Consider the following 16133-nt stretch of genomic DNA (forward strand, 5'->3'; position numbering starts at 1 on the left):
GATATTTTATGGGCAGTCATAAGATCCTATGGGATTAAGAAGGAAATGAGATATGAGGAAAAGAGATGAAAATGAACATTTCTTGAAAAATTTATAGTGGTGGGCATAAAAGAGAGGAATGGGAAAGTTTTTATTAGGATATGAGACAATCAGACTTGTAACCAATGGTGTAGAAGCCATAAAAGGCGCAGGGGAGGGTAGGTAATTGATATAACAAGCATCAGGACACTTGGGGAGTAGCAGTGTCTATAAGTGGGTTAAAGAGGGTCCCAGAGTTAGTCTGAAAAGTAAGATTAGAAAGGGCTGCCATTATAAGTAAGATTGGAAGGGAATAAGTGATAGCAACTGAGAGAGTTTGCATCTGGCTGTCTTCATTTTTTGTGTGATATATAGACTATGTTGTTAGTGAATTGTTATGTGGGTACTTTAAAGAAAAACACTAAACTTCTGAAATAACTCAGACAGTAAAGAATCTACCTGGAGTACAGGAGACCTGGGTCAGGAATAGGCCCCTGGAGAAGAGAATGGCTATCCACTCCAGTATTCTTGCCTGGAGAATTCCTTGGACAAGAGGAGCCTGGCAGCTACAGTCCATGAGGTCACAGTGACTAACATTTTTTTTCCCCCCTGAAATAATCACTGTTGGGAGAAGAGTAGTAAGTTAACTAATTCAATGAATTAGTAAAAGCAGCTCTATACACTGGTCATCAAATAAATCAGGTTTGGTCATGTCTCTCTTTCTTGACAATTTCATTTAGAAACTCAGAAAATTAAAAAAGAGAAAGTGAGTTTTAAGTTTTCCATGTTTATGTATTCAGCTATTGAATATTTATGTTTTTGCCTAATTAACTGATGTAGACAAGAACAGAACCTATATTTGGGGAACTAACTCTGCAGTGGAATTAGAACAAGGTACGTAGTCAATAAAATATAGAATACTTGTTAATGAATAGTTTTAACTTTTCTTGGGGATCTGACTTAGTAGCAAGGAAAGTGAAAGTAGATTGCAAACTTTGTGAGATCAGCAACAACTGGAATGTTTCTTTGTAAAATCTGCATTGAACAGGTTTTAAATAAATACTTGTTCAATAAGTGAATGAATGAAGTTGGTCTGATAAAAATTAATGAGTCTGGCATAAGTGCATGATTAGAGTATACAGACGTTAGACCTTGAAGTCTGGAAGAAATTAAAGAGTAAATTTAGCTATAGTACAGGCTTGATGGTGGGGAGCTCAAAAATAAGGATCAGAAGAAGATATGAGAGTTTGAAATTTAAGGACTAAAGAATTCTAAGTAATAAAAATGCTAAGATGTAGCTCTGTTAAAACTGAATGAGGAAAAAAAAACCCCTCAAAACTGAATGAGGGTAAAATGTGTTGGATTTGGTCTAGGATATCTGAGTATCGGGTGTTTGGTCCACTGGAATGATGAGCGGCAGGTCTAGAGGGAATCTCATGCAGGTTTCAAGAAATATGAACATGAAGCGGAGCTTCCTGAAATTAAGTAAAATCATGATAAAAAATAGGAGTAGAGTCATATAGGCAAAAAATTGGGAAGGAAAATTAAATGAGGGTAAACAAGCAAAGCTAAGAAGTGGTAGTGAAAAAAGGACGGAGGTGGATCTTGACTGTATCTTCTGGTTTTGAAATATAATAAATCTGGGGTAATGATCCACTTTAATTTGAGAGAGTTACTGGGAAAGCTAGATCATCTGAAGGAATCTAGTTTTCTAGTAGAGGAGCTATGGGAGATAAAATAATGTCCCCAGTATGTTCTCATTTTTATCCCCCATGGATATATTATCCTACAAGGCAAAAGAGAGTTTGCAGAAGTGATTAAGCGTAAGGATTTTAAAGTTGAAAAATTATTTTAGATCATCTCAGTGGAATCAGTCTAATCACATGTGTCTTTAGAAGTTGAGAACCACTTCTGGCTGACGTGAGAGAGAGATGTAAGTGTGAGAACGACCCTGACCACTTCAGGGAGGTAAGGGACCTCGGGCAAGAACTGGACGTCTAGGAGCAAAGGGTCCCCCCCAACTCCCAACCCCTGCCTCACCCTCACCACCACCGACAGCAAAAAGACAGAGATCTTGATACTGAGCAGCACCCTGTGGCTCCTGGACACAAAAGGCTTTCTATGTCCCCCATTTCTTGATGATAGGAAATGGGCTTCATTCAGCCTCCATGACTTTCCCTGAGTTCCTAAGGTCATGTTCAGAAGTTGCTAATCAGGGAGGGGAAGGGATATAGAAACAAATGAGGAGCAATCAAGAAACAATGGCACAGCCTTGGAGTAGGGTCCTGGTTTCCCATCAAGGGATACACACAAAAGTATCTTTGAACTATTTTATAGATACGAAAACCTCCACCAGGTGGGAGAAGTTAATTACTTTCTGTCCACAGGCACACACCCAAGACAGGTTGGAACCGGAAATGATGACGCTGACTCCCACTTCCCTCACCACCAACCAATCAGAAGCATGTCCATGAGCTGATCACACCCTTTTTGAATCTTACTATAAAGCTCCTAACACTTCACAGGTCGGAGCACACAGTTTTAAGGGCATTACTGCTGTGACTCCCTTTGCCATATTGCTGTTGTTTTTAGTCACTCAGTCGTGTCTGACTCTTTGCAACCCCATGGACTGCAGCACGCCAGGCAAGCGATTCTTTTTTCTTCACTCCAAACTCTGTCTCTGAGGCTCAGTTCTCTATGGGAGGGTATTGAGGCTGAATTTCAGCATCAGTCTCAGTTCTACGACTGCACAGTGTCATCCCTTGGTGTCTCCAGAGATTAGTTCCACCACTTTGATTTTGCCCTGGTGAGACCTGTCCTGGACTTATGGTCTCTAGAACTGTGAGATAAAAGACTTATGGATGTTGCTTAGGCCACTAACTATGTGAGCATTTGTTACAGTAGCAAAAAAAAAAAAAAAAAAAAAAACCCATTCAGGAGCCATTATCGAAATAGAGACTTCATAGCAATTTGCTGACCAAAAAATGGAGATTGAGAAAACACAGACAATGTTTAGGAAGATATTAGGAAGACTTCTCAGGTTTCAAAAAAAAATACACAGATAATTTACTTTTTAAAAATCATACACTGTTTCACAAAATTATACAGAGGTGAAGGATCTCACATTATATGCTTTAAAATAGATATTATATATATATAATAAATATATAAATTACAAAATGTCAGTTTGACAATTAGTCCTAAAACAGCTTTTATAAGCTAACATGAATAATATTTTATATTAAAAAAACACTACTTTTTTTAATTAAAGAAAAACATTTTTTAAAATAAAATGGGGTGAATTTCCATTGTAGAATATACATTTTGTTCCCTATAATCTTAAGTCCTATAAGACTGATGGAATTAAAAAGGATTGACCTCTTGGCTACTCTTTAAATCTAGAAAAAGTCTAGAAAAGGCTTGATCTTAACACTGTAGTTTAGTCTAGCTCATATGATAGTTAGTCTTGATAATTGTTCAAAAAAAAGAAGAAAGAAAAAGAAAGCTGCCTCTTTCGCCTTTTCAATTTCATAGCAAAGATAGGTTTAATCCATCCTGTTTCCATTCCAGTCTACATGTCCCACTGGTCTGGGAAAATTGTTCCTGACAGAGGGATGAAAACAGATGGGAACTTGCCTGCATTTTGCTGATGTGCAGGCAAGATCTTTCCCAGAATTTCCTTTTGGCAGAAGAAGATCTTTCAATTTACATAAAAGTGACTGTGTTTTTCCTTTAACTTGTACCCTTTTGATTTACATTCTTCCTTATTGACTCACTTCTTCCTGGCGTGTTAAAAATCACTCCTCAAATTCTAGAATGACTAAGAGTCCTTTTTGGCTCTTCTTCAGGCCGTGCTTCTTCATGACCACACTCTCTTTCTAATCCCAGCTGTTTCACCCCCACGACTGGCCTGAAGAATGGGGCTTATCCTGGGGTGGTCCCCGTGGAGCTCCTCTCTCTGCATGTGGGGGAAGTAAAAACATATTTATGGCACAAGACTTTGTATGGTATTTCAGTGCTTAAAATGTTTTTTGCAAATATTATTTTTGTTAAAGAAAACAAATGTGTTAAAGTTTTGGTACATAAGATAGCAAAAGGTCTATTAGGAATAATGAATAAGGGTGGTGTGACGAAGACTTAGAAACAAAATAAATTCAGTTAATTTTTGTCTATTTAAACTGATAAAGGAAAGTAAAAAGTTATAACAGAAGGATGATAGGTCTGGAGATTAGATACTAATAGAACTACCTTTGATGTGAATATAAGTTTTATAACATTGTAATGTCACAAGTGACTGTAACATTGTAACATGTTAACTCTGTGCATTTGGACTCAATATTTCACCTTTCTGAGGCTTTTGTTGTTCCCATCTGTAAGTGGGGATGGTGACAACTGCCCTACAAGGCAATTGGAAGGATTCAAGCACAATAATTCCTGATGCACTGAATAACGGTTTGACAACTTGTGTGCTTGTTGAAGGTGGGAACAGTGTCTTCTCATTTTGTTTTTCCCACGCTGAAGACAGCAGCAAATAGATACGCAAAAGATATACATTGAATGGCTGAGCAAGGGCAGCAATAATCCAAAATAACAGATCACTGGAATAAACGTATTCCTAGTGGGGAAACTTACATGTGTCTTTCCATGGAATCAGGTTTACATGATTCATGGATAGCCAGTATTTGCAATCAGACTGCATTCCATGGGAATGCACTGGGTGAGCAGAAAGTCACCCAAGACCTTGCTGAGCAATTAAGGGACAACTGGCCTGGGACTAACAACCCTTGTAAAAATAAATAGAAGTCAATAACAATTCCAGTCCCTTAATATGCATTCTTTTCTTCTTTTAAGCACCAGAATCAATGGATCTAGGCTGTCATCCACTTACTATTATGCTATGTTGGGAGCTTAGAACTTGGAACTCATTGTTTGCAATACTCAAATACAGGGGGTATATTTAATAGGGTAGTTTGGTAATTTGGGGGTTTAGATTTTTATTTTTTTTCTTTCTGAAATCTCTGATCGTAGAGTCTGGAAAAAACTGAAAGTTAGAATTGAGCAGAGATTAATTGGAATGGTGGCTTCAATTTATTCTGTCTTGTTCCCACAGTTCTTACAACAGACTATTAACTTTTTTGGAATCTTACAGTGAGAACATCTTTGAGCTAAAACTTGTTATCTTTCTAATAAATAAAGATGATAACTAAGAATAAGAAAACTATTGTCAGTGATCAGGAAAAGACTTACCTTGAAAAGAATATTATGGATTGTTACTTATATTATTTTTAGCATACTTTTTATAGCTGATATGTCTTGCTGTGGTTGCATTCAATGAAAAATGACTAATAAATATTTTAAAGCCATATGCTTTGAGGATAGTCAATCAAATTTAAATAAAGCAGTTGTTTTAAAATGGCATATTTAAACATTTAAAGGTGGCTCAGTGGGTAAAGAATCTGCCTGCAATGCAGGAGACACATGAGATGTGGGTTCAATCTCTGGGTTGGTAACATTTCCTGGAGGAGAGCATGGCAACCTGTTCCAGGATTCTTGCCTGGAGAATCTCATGGATAGAGGAGCCTGTACAGTCCATATGGTTGCAAAGAACTGGACATGACTGAAGCAACTGAGCATGGACGTACAGACGTTTAGCTGAAAGAACGAGGGCTTCCTGTAACCCTAGAACAGCATCCTACTTTAAAAAAAAAACAAACATTTTTATTGGAGTATAGTTACTGTACAATGTTGTGTTAGTTTCTACTCTACATGCTTCCTTGATGGCTCAGTTGGTAAAGAATCTGCCTGCAATGCAGGAGACCCCGGTTCAATTCCTGGGTTGGGAAGATCTGTTGGAGAAGGGATAGACTACCCAGTCCAGTATTCTTGGGCTTCTTGTGGCTCAGCTGGTAAAGAATCCCCCTGCAATGTGGGAGGCTGGAATCCCAAGGGAAAGGCTACCCACTCCTGAAGAATTCTGGCCTGGCCTGGAGAATTCCATGGACTGTATAGTCCATGAAATTGTAAAGAGTCAGACACACTGAGCGACTTTCACTTTCATACTACTGTACATATATACATACATTCCCATTTAGGTCACCCCAGATCACTGAGTAGAGTTCCCTGTGCTATGCAGTAGGCTGTCATTAGTTATCTATTTGATACATAATAGTGTATATATATATCAACTCCAATCTTCCAAATCTCCCCACCCTCCTTTTCCCCTCTTGGTGTCCATGCATTTGTTTTCTATGTCTTTGTCTCTATTTTTGCTTTACAAATAGATGCGTTGTGCTTCCTTTAGTAAAGCAAGTTGCACCAGGGAATGCATATGAATCACTCTTAATTTCATTAATCTATTTATATTACTGCTCATTCTCTGAATCATCAAAATATGATACTCATCAGGCTTTTAAGGAGCATGATGTTTTGTACTCTATTTTGCAATACTTTAAGAAATTCATAACGTATATTACTGTGAGTGCCTTGTGTGAGTGGGAAAAGTAATTAAAGACATGATGGAAAACATTTCTGTACCTGATGGCATAATCTCCACGGATTTTAGTTATTTAAAGGACTTAGCTTGTTATTTTGTAGAAATAAATATGATGAAGAACAGAATTAGATTATAGTTTTTAACAGAAAGCAGAATAAACTTGTTTATATCTAATTAAATTGATTCATTAGCTATGTTATAATAACTAACACACTAAGGAAAGCATTGTTAAATTATTAAAATACAGAGGCACTCAATATTACAATATTGCATTGTTTTAATCAAAGTGTCAGCTCCAATAATGTAGATGGCCCAGGGTTGCGGACCTGGGACAAATAAAACTGGAGGAATTTAAGGGACAGAGATTGTGTAAAAGCAGAGAAGTAAATAATTAACGGATGATTTTGTGGTCAGGGCTGAGCTAGTGGTCTGAAACCAGGTCCAAAAGTTTGGCAAGATAGGAGGAAAGGGAAGAGAGGAGGTTTGTAACGTTTGTTATTAAAAGAAAATGTGCCTTAGAGTTCAACATCCATTGATTGAAATCTTAGTTCCACTAATGGTTTATAGCCTGACCTCAGGGTCATATCAAGGCCAGTTTTCTCATTTGCAAAAGGGAGATAACACTTGCCTCTGATGGTAGTTTCTCGTGTTCCCATTACTAGGCATTATCTTTGGAGTGATCTTTCCTCTCCAGGAACTTACATTTGAAGAGATGTGAGAATGTGCACTCAAGTAAAGACAAGTGAATGTGGTGTAGGCAGTGTGTATGCAAAGTTCTCAAATGACTGAAAGACTGTTTGGACAGGTGAGGGCAACCTGCACAGAGGCGACATTTAATGCTGTATATCATTATTGCTTATCCAAGGTAGGCACCAGTCTTAGTTTTTTGGGCTGCTGTAACCGAACACTACAGGATGAGTGCCTTCAACAACACAAATTTATTTTCTTACAGTGCTAGAGGCTGGAAGTCTGAGATCAGGGTACCAATATGGTCAGGTTCTGGTGAGAGCTTCTCTTTGTAGCTCTGGGGCTTCTCGCTGCAGTGGCTTGTGGAGAATGGGCTCTAGGATACACAGGCTCAGTAGTTAGGACCCATGGGCTTAACTCCTCAGAAAGTAGAATCTTCCCAGACCAAGGATCAAACCTGTGTCCCCTGCAGATTCTTATCCACTACACCACCGAGGAAGTCTCTCCATTGTCCTGTTCGTGCTGGAAGGGAGAACTCTCCACTGTCTCTTCCTCTGCTTGTTAAGGTCACTGGTCCCCTGGTGGCTCAGATGGTAAAGTGTCTGCCTGCAATGGGGGAGACCCAGCTTCAATCCCTGGGTCAGGAAGATCCCCTGGAGAAGGAAATGGCAACCCACTCCAGTACTTATGCCTGGAAAATCCCACGGACCGAGGAGCCTGGCAGGCTACAGTCCATGGGGTCACAAAGACTTTCACTTTCACTTATGACCTCGTGGGTGAGTACATGCTAAGTCACTTCAATTGTGTTCGACTCTGTGCGACCCTATAGACTATAGCCCACCAGGCTCCTCTGTCCTTGGAATTCTCTAGGCAAGAATACTGGAATTGGTTGTCTTGTGCTCCTCCAGGAGATCTTCCTGACCCAGGGAATGAACTCACGTCTCTTACATCTCCTGCATTGGCAGGAGGGTTCTTTAACACTAAAGCCACTCCCTTAGAGGGAAGACCCATTTACGACCTCACTTAACCTTACTTTTTTCCTAAAATCTGTACCTCCAAATACAGTCCCATTGGAGATTAGAGCATCAACATAAGAATTAGGCTTGAGATGGGGGTTGGAGAACATAATTTAGTTCACATCAGCATCTAGTTAGAGGCAGGCAGCGAGGCTGTAAAGACTGATAATGAATACAGAATCCACAGAGAGACTTAACAAGAGGAATTTGAAGTTCAGACAGGTAGTCTAGTCCGCTAGCAGTTCTTCACCAGAGTTGCAGTTCTTCACAGTAAGGTAACAGTTTTTCTCAAATTAGGACATTTTGCATTTTGGCAACTTTTTAGGACAAAAAGCAGTCTCTAAGTATGACTATGTCAGGCCACTGCGGTAGCTCAGTGGGTGGATGAGGCTGAAGAAATGATGCTAATACAGAAGCAGATGACAGAGAAATGGAAAGAAGCACCATACCCTCTGTCTTTGATTCTTCTATAGGCCAGAATACACTGTCTGATGTTCAATTTGTGTCTGTTTAATTAACTTGATAGGAAAATCCAAAAACATAGAAACCAACTTGTGTTTTTAGTCCAGTGATGACAGGAAGTACCTATTTTTCAGAAAAAGAAAATAAAATTGCTGCCTAATATTCCTGAAAGAGTGAGGTTTTGCTAAAATATCTAAAGTACATATTCTACAGAAGCTCATCCATGCCAAGCTCAGTGAAGCATGGGTGTAAACGGAGTGCTGTGATATAAATGCCATTTCTACTGTCTCTTTTTTTGAAGATTTTTTTTTGATGTGATAATTTTTTTTAATTTATATTTTAATTGTAGTATAATTACTTTACAATATTGTGATGGTTTCTGCCATACATCAACATGAATCAGTCATAGGTATGCATATGCCCCTTCCTTCTTGAACTCCCCCTCCCACCTCTCTATGTTGTCACAGAGCACAGGCTTCAAGTTCCCTGTGTCGATGATGTGGACCATTTCAAAGTCTTCATTGAATTTGTTACAGAGTGCTTTTGTTTCATGTTTTTTGGCCATGAGGCATGTGGGATTTTAGCTCCGCAATCAGAGATCAACACTTCCCCCCTCCACCCCAACCCTTACTCCCCTGTATTGGAAGGTGAAGTCTTAACCACTGGGCAGCCAGGGAAGTCCCTCTGCTGTCTCTCTTACGTGCACACGAGGACACTGTGCCCCCTTCCATCAAGTTAGATTGTGGCCACGTGACTCAGAGCAGCTGTGATGCGAGCTGAAATTCTCCTTGGGTGGCCCTCAACCTCTCTCTCCATTGTGGCAGTTGACACCCTGACCTAGAGACCACATGTTGTGCATTGTGAAGTTGTCAGATAGAGGAGGCTCACCTAGCCTGAACTGGCTTTATATAAACGAGAAGAAAATATTTTATTGTATTAAAGCCACTAAGATAGCAAGTATAGGTTCAGTTCAGTTCAGTCACTCAGTTGTGTTCAACTCTGCGACCTCATGAATCGCACACGCCAGGCCTCCCTGTCCATCACCAACTCCCGGAGTTCACCCAAACTCATGTGCATCGAGTTGGTGATGCCATCCAGCCATCTTATCCTCTGTTGTCCCCTTCTCCTCTTGCCCCCAATCCCTCCCAGCATCAGGGTCCTTATCATAACTAATACATGACCCCTCCCATAGTGAAGAAATGTGTTTTCTGCTTAGGTCTATTTTATGTTAGTTTTCCAAAACACTGGTTCCAGCTAATTAAAAGGATTTAACGACCCCTAGTGGGTCCTGATCTCTAGTTTGAAAAACACCCTTTTAAAGAATGCTAGCATTCAGATAAGGCAATGCAATGCTCGCCGTTTAAACAAGTGGATGAAATCACATTCTTGAAGACTTTGGGCCTATGGTTCAGACTGATCACAATTAGTTGGTCCCATCATCTCCTTAAGAAGCTAAAATCCTATGTCAGCCTTCTCATCAACTGCTAACAATAGGAACCACCTCTAGAGACTTCCATTTTTCAAAATGAGGCAAATACTATTAAAACATCATGCATATTAATGACACACTGAAGAGCCTGAGCTACTCCATCTTGTAAAAGAATTCCATTTTTGCAAAGGTACCGGGCAAACAGACTTAGACTTTGGATATTGCCTAAACTTGCCCTGCTATGCATGAGCCAATCAGCCCTTAGGATAAACCTCCTGACTTTAAGTTCAAGGATTTGTGATTTACCTTGGAAGTAATGATTTACATTTGTGATTTACCTTGGAAGTGATGATTTACCTTTGTGAAATAATGATTCACCGTGTAAGTGAAAAAAAAAAAAACAATCAGAGATCCACACACGACCCTATAGAAGAGGGTAACCAATCAGTAGTCCTTCAGCCTGAACACCCCTTTTTGTTACCCTTTCACCTGAATATTCCCTATATAAGCAGTGTAACCCGAAACTCAGGGCTCCCTCCCTATAGCCACTACATCGGTGCTGGTGGGAGCCCCAGATCGAGCTTGGTAATAAAAACTCTCTTGCTTTTGCATCGGATACCGGCTCCCTGGTGGTCATTGGGAGATTTTGCGACTTGGGCACAACAACACTCCATAGAGAGGACAAAGGAAATGACGTATCAGTTTCTAAATAATTGTTAGTTTGTTTTTTCTTCTTAATCTGTGATGGCTCAGACTGCCTTACTGGGATTTATTTTCATGCACCATCTTCTTCCATATAAGATCCCAAGCTCTCACTCGTATCTACAGCTTCCTCAAGCAGCCTGGCTGTGGCAAATCCCCAGGAACTGCTACAAGGCCAACAGCTCTTCCTCTTTGAGGCTTAAATCCTCCAGGATAAACTTGAAGGCTGTTAAGTCTTGACCTTTTAATAGCATTTGCCTTCAATGCAATGTTCGATCCCTGGGTTGGGAAGATCCCATCGAGAAGAGAATGGCAGCCCACTCCAGTATTCTTGCCTAGAGAATTCCATGGACAGAGGAACCTGGTGGCCTATAATCCATGGGGTCGCAAAGGGTCGAACATGACTGCGTGACTAACACACACATGTGCACACACAATTAACTCCAATACTTAAGCTCTAAGAAAGGTTGTCTACTCACTGGGGAGCCAAATGTTTTCTCAGTGTGCTCATGGCATCCTCAGCCGTGAAACGGCTCCAAGAAACTTTGAAAATGTTTTCAAACAGAAGAATGTTGGCAAAGTAGCATCCCCATCCCCTTTAGTTCGTTGTTGATTCTTTATTTAAAGTAATATGTTGGTCAAGCAAGATGGTATTGGGCTTGGAGTTGGCAGGTCTCTATCACTTCTGAAAAATGTAGGAAGTCTGGATGGCTGGTGTATTCTAGGCTTAGACCTGAGTCAGTTCACCCTTCTATCTGTCAGTTTCAAATGATTTTAAATGGACTTCCGTGGTGGTTCAGTGGATAAGAATCTGCCTGCCCATACAGGGGACATGGGTTCCATTTCTGGTCTGGGAAGATTCCACCTGCCATGGGGCAATTAAGCCCATGCCCCACAACTACGGAGCCCATGTGCTGCACCTAATGAAGCCTGAGTGTCTCGAGCCTGTGCTCTGCAACAAGAGAAGCTGCTGCAAGGAGAAGCCTGAGCACTGCAATTAGAGAAAGCCCGTGCAAAGCAACAAAGACCCAGTGCAGTAAAATATAAAAAATAATAAATAAAATTAAAAAAATTTTTTAAGCACTCAGATTTTTTCAGTCTATCCTGTCTCTACTTGAACTGTTGGGAAAGTTTGATAACAAGGAGCCAAGTAAACTTTCTGCTGATAAGAACTTTTATTCTTAAATTCTTTTTCATTAAGCCATCTTAATATTTCAACATAACATATTAGGAGCAAATTTAAAACAGATTCTGACCTAACTTCTTCACAAGTTAAAATCCTCCGATGTTACTTAGTTTTGGGGGGAAATGGTTAGTAAATGTTTTCACCCACATAGTTAAAAGCATGAGGTCATGCTCTTATGTGAAGATTCCACATTCTGTGGATTTGCAGTATATGAAGAGAAATGTAAGAAAATATATGAAAATCACAAAGTGTTAGATAACAAGAAAAAGCATAAATAATTAACACTCAACAGGGCTTCCTGGATAGCTCAGTTGGTAAAGGATCTGCCTACAATGCCGGGGACCCTGGTTCAATTCCTGGGTCGGGAAGATCCCCTGGAGAAGGGATAGGCTACCCACTCCAGTATTGTTGGGCTTCCCTTGTGGCTCAAGGAGTAAAGAATCCACCTGCACTGCGGGATTTGATCCCCAAGTTGGGAAGATCCCCTGGAGAAGGGAATAGTCCATGGGGTCGCAGAGTCAGACATGACTGAGCGACTTTCACTTTCACTTGGATGTTACCATTTACAACAAGACTAAGAGTTTATTAAAAATGATCACTTATGTCAGACATTTAAAAACAGAAAGGCAGAAATCATGGTAAAAGTTAAAGTGCCATCTGGGAGGACTTATTCTAGTTACAATAAATTAATCCCTATCACTAGTTCCTATATGCACTGTGAACAGTGATTATTGTTCAAGGTCACTGATGACTGGAATGAACTACAAACAAAGATAATTAGGCTGTTAGAGCCACGGGCTGCTGCTGTTATTTGGGGAGAAGCAGAAAGCACCAGGACTTTCCTGGTAACTCAGTCGGTAAAGAATTCACTGCCAACACAGGAGACCAGGGTTTGATCTCTGGGTTGGAAAGATCCCCTGGAGAAGGGAATTGCAACCCACTCCAATATTCTTGCCTGGAAAATTCCATGGACAGAGGAGTCTGGCCGGCTATAGTCTATAGTGTTGCAAAGAGTCAGATGCTACTGAGCAACTAAGACACACATTTAATATGTATATATATATATATACACACACATATAACTGAATCACTTTGCTGTGTACATGTAACTTTGTAAATCAATTATGCTTCAGTTAGTAAAAAAAAGACCACAGTAAAGAGATGGGTTTGGGCATAATGATGATCAGTTCAGTTTTGAACTATTTGAATTAAAATTTTGTTAAACCCAATTTATGATAGTCTTTGAAAATCAGGTTCAAAAGATTTAACTTTGATACTGTAATTAGACAAGGACAATTGAGCAAAATTATGGAATTATAAAGATGGTATTAAAATATAATTGATTGTATATCCATGTATCACTTTTAAGAAAAAAATAGATTAAGAGAAATCTATCTTTGAGAAACTAATGATATAATCATGGTGATAGCAACAGAAAAATTTAGGAAGAGACCACAGAAGGCAGATTTGACATCATGTCATGTAAGGAAGACAGAGTCTGGGACCTATGTAACATCTCTACCTGAGTAAGAAGAAGGCCATTTCTCCAGGTAAAGCAAGTCCTTCAGGTAGAAAGTTTGGCAAGTGGACCTAACTGGCGGGCTTGGGGGCAGGGCGGGCGGTGGGGAGTTGCGTGCATGTGTAGTCACTCAGCCGTGTCAGACTCTTTGCAACTCCATGGACTGTAGCCCACCAGGCTCCTCTGTCCATGAAATTCTCCAGGCAAGAGTACTAGCGTGGGTTACTACGCCCTCCTCCAGGGCATCTTCCTGACCCGGATGTGGAACCTGTGTCTTCTGCATTGCAGGCGGATTCTTTACCACTGAGCCATCATGGTAGCCCTAATGGGGTGGGGGAGGGCTTCATGACAATTATAAGACACCCCTCCACAGCTCCATGCTGGAGCTCAACACCTAGCACAGAGCCTGAAATTCAGGCTGAAATTTCAGGCTTTACTCACCTGTTTGACCTAACTACTCTTTGCAGAGCAGGTGTTCGTGCTGAAGTGAGGGTAGGTAAGCCTGGAGGCATTTGATGAAATAAGAGAAAAGGAAGGGAGCCAAGTTTTGTTTTTATTTTAAGTAGATAAAAGGAACTTCCCTGGTGGTTCAGACAGTAAAGAATCTGCCTGCAATGCAGGACACCAGAGTTTGATCCCTGCTTTAGGAAGATCCCCTGGAGAAGGAAATGGCTACCCACTCCAGTATTCTTTCCTGGAGAAGTCCATGGACAGAGGAGCCTAGAAGGCTACAGTCCATCAGGTTGCAGAGTTGGACACGACTGAGCTACTAACACTTACTTACTTAGATAAAAGACACTCTTGGGGAAGGAAGATTAGACTTTTTCAATTGGGTTTACTGGATGTAATCATGACCAGCAGACCACTATTTTGAAATAGCAGGTAAACATTTTAAGTAAATAAAACTGCTCAGAAGCATGACTACATTTCTTGAGAGACAGTGAACTCAGTCATCGGAAGTAATAAAATGGACTCTGGATACCTAATTGATAAATATTTTATAGAGGAATTCTTCAAGAAAATTCTTTCAAGCCTGTGATTTGATGATTACTTGGGTGTTATGACCAATAAATCTGTGACCACAGAGGAGAGCTAACTGGCTGGAATGGGGGAAGCCGACCTTGGTTTGGCCCTTGTAAGAGGAATATTTTCTCAAATACAAAGATTTGGAGAAGAAATAGAAGAGCCCCTTCCCCCACTCCCCAGTTATTTTGTTCATATTTGTATAGCTACATAATGTTTATTACAGTTGACTATAATTTAACCGATCAGCTTCATCCTGAAAGTCCTGGATTGGATTGATGGATTATTCTAGTAGAAGCTGGTGTGGATGAAATCTGGATTTGGCTTTGGTTAGATTATGTGTCTGCACCCCCAGACTTTCTAATGTAGATAATTGGATAGCTAATGTTTTTTTTTTTTTTGCTTTCTGTTTCTGCATTCAGTTGCTTTTGATTTGGTATATCTCACATCTAGAACATTAATTTTATTTCAAAAGGGAGGTCTTCATTATGATCCAGGTGTAAATAAGTATATAGGTATCATGTATTTGTATTTAACTGAAATAAGAAAGTAAGAATAATAAGTATTCAAGATCTAGTTTTCATTGAATATTAAATTAATTGACAGACTAACTTAGGGGAAATTAATTGATTTGGGTAAAAAAGTATAAGCTAATAAAAATCGAGTTTGGGGACTTTCCTAGCAGTTTGGTGGTTAAGATTCCATGCTTCCACTGCAGGGGCCAAGAGTTTGATCCCTGGTCAGGGAAATAAGATCCCACTTGCCAAACAGTATGGCCAAAAAAGAAAAAAAAAAACTGAAAAAAATTGAGTTCTGTTCAGACTTCAGCAGTAAAGAAAGTTGAAAGAAAATAGGGAAAGGAACACAACTCACTAAGAAGGAAAACGAGGAATCTGAACCAGCAGGTTAGTTTCACAGCTAATGTTTCTGTCATTTTAAGGGATAAATAGAAGGTCAGGAAGACAAATACACAGTTTCCTGATTCAGGGGGTTACTGCACATCTTGGAACATAGTCTACCTTCCAAATAACAATTCTCACTGGAGATTAGAAACAGGTTCTAACAGATCATTGTGTCTAAGAGCTAATAGTTTCAGTAGAGTGGAACATTGGGTCTAGTAGTTATGTAAACCAATACTTGGATGGCATCACGGTGCCCAGCTAGTATGTCAAACATTATCCTGGTGTTTCTGTGAAGGTGATTTGGATGAGATTAATACTTAAACTGGTGGACTCTGAGTAAAGCAGCCTGCCCTCCCTGATGTAGGTAGACCTCATCTATTTAGTTGAAGACCTGAATAGAACAAAAAGATCAGCCCACCCAGAGTAAGACAGAATTCTCCAGCCTGCTGGCTTTCAGATTGGAAAAGTAGCACTGGCTACAGTGAGTCAACAGCATACCTGTGTACCTGCAGAGTTTGAATTTTCCACCCACTATTGTACAAGTCGATTATAATAAATCTCTTCATATATATTTAAATATATTTATATCTGTATCCATATTTATATACACACACCCTACTGGTTCTATTTTTCTGCAGAATACTGACTAATACACAAGTCATACTTATTTCATGAGGGTGGGCAGAACACTGTGCC

Source organism: Budorcas taxicolor, chromosome 14 (assembly GCF_023091745.1).
Source record: "Budorcas taxicolor isolate Tak-1 chromosome 14, Takin1.1, whole genome shotgun sequence".
In the NCBI taxonomy this organism is placed as follows: domain Eukaryota; kingdom Metazoa; phylum Chordata; class Mammalia; order Artiodactyla; family Bovidae; genus Budorcas; species Budorcas taxicolor.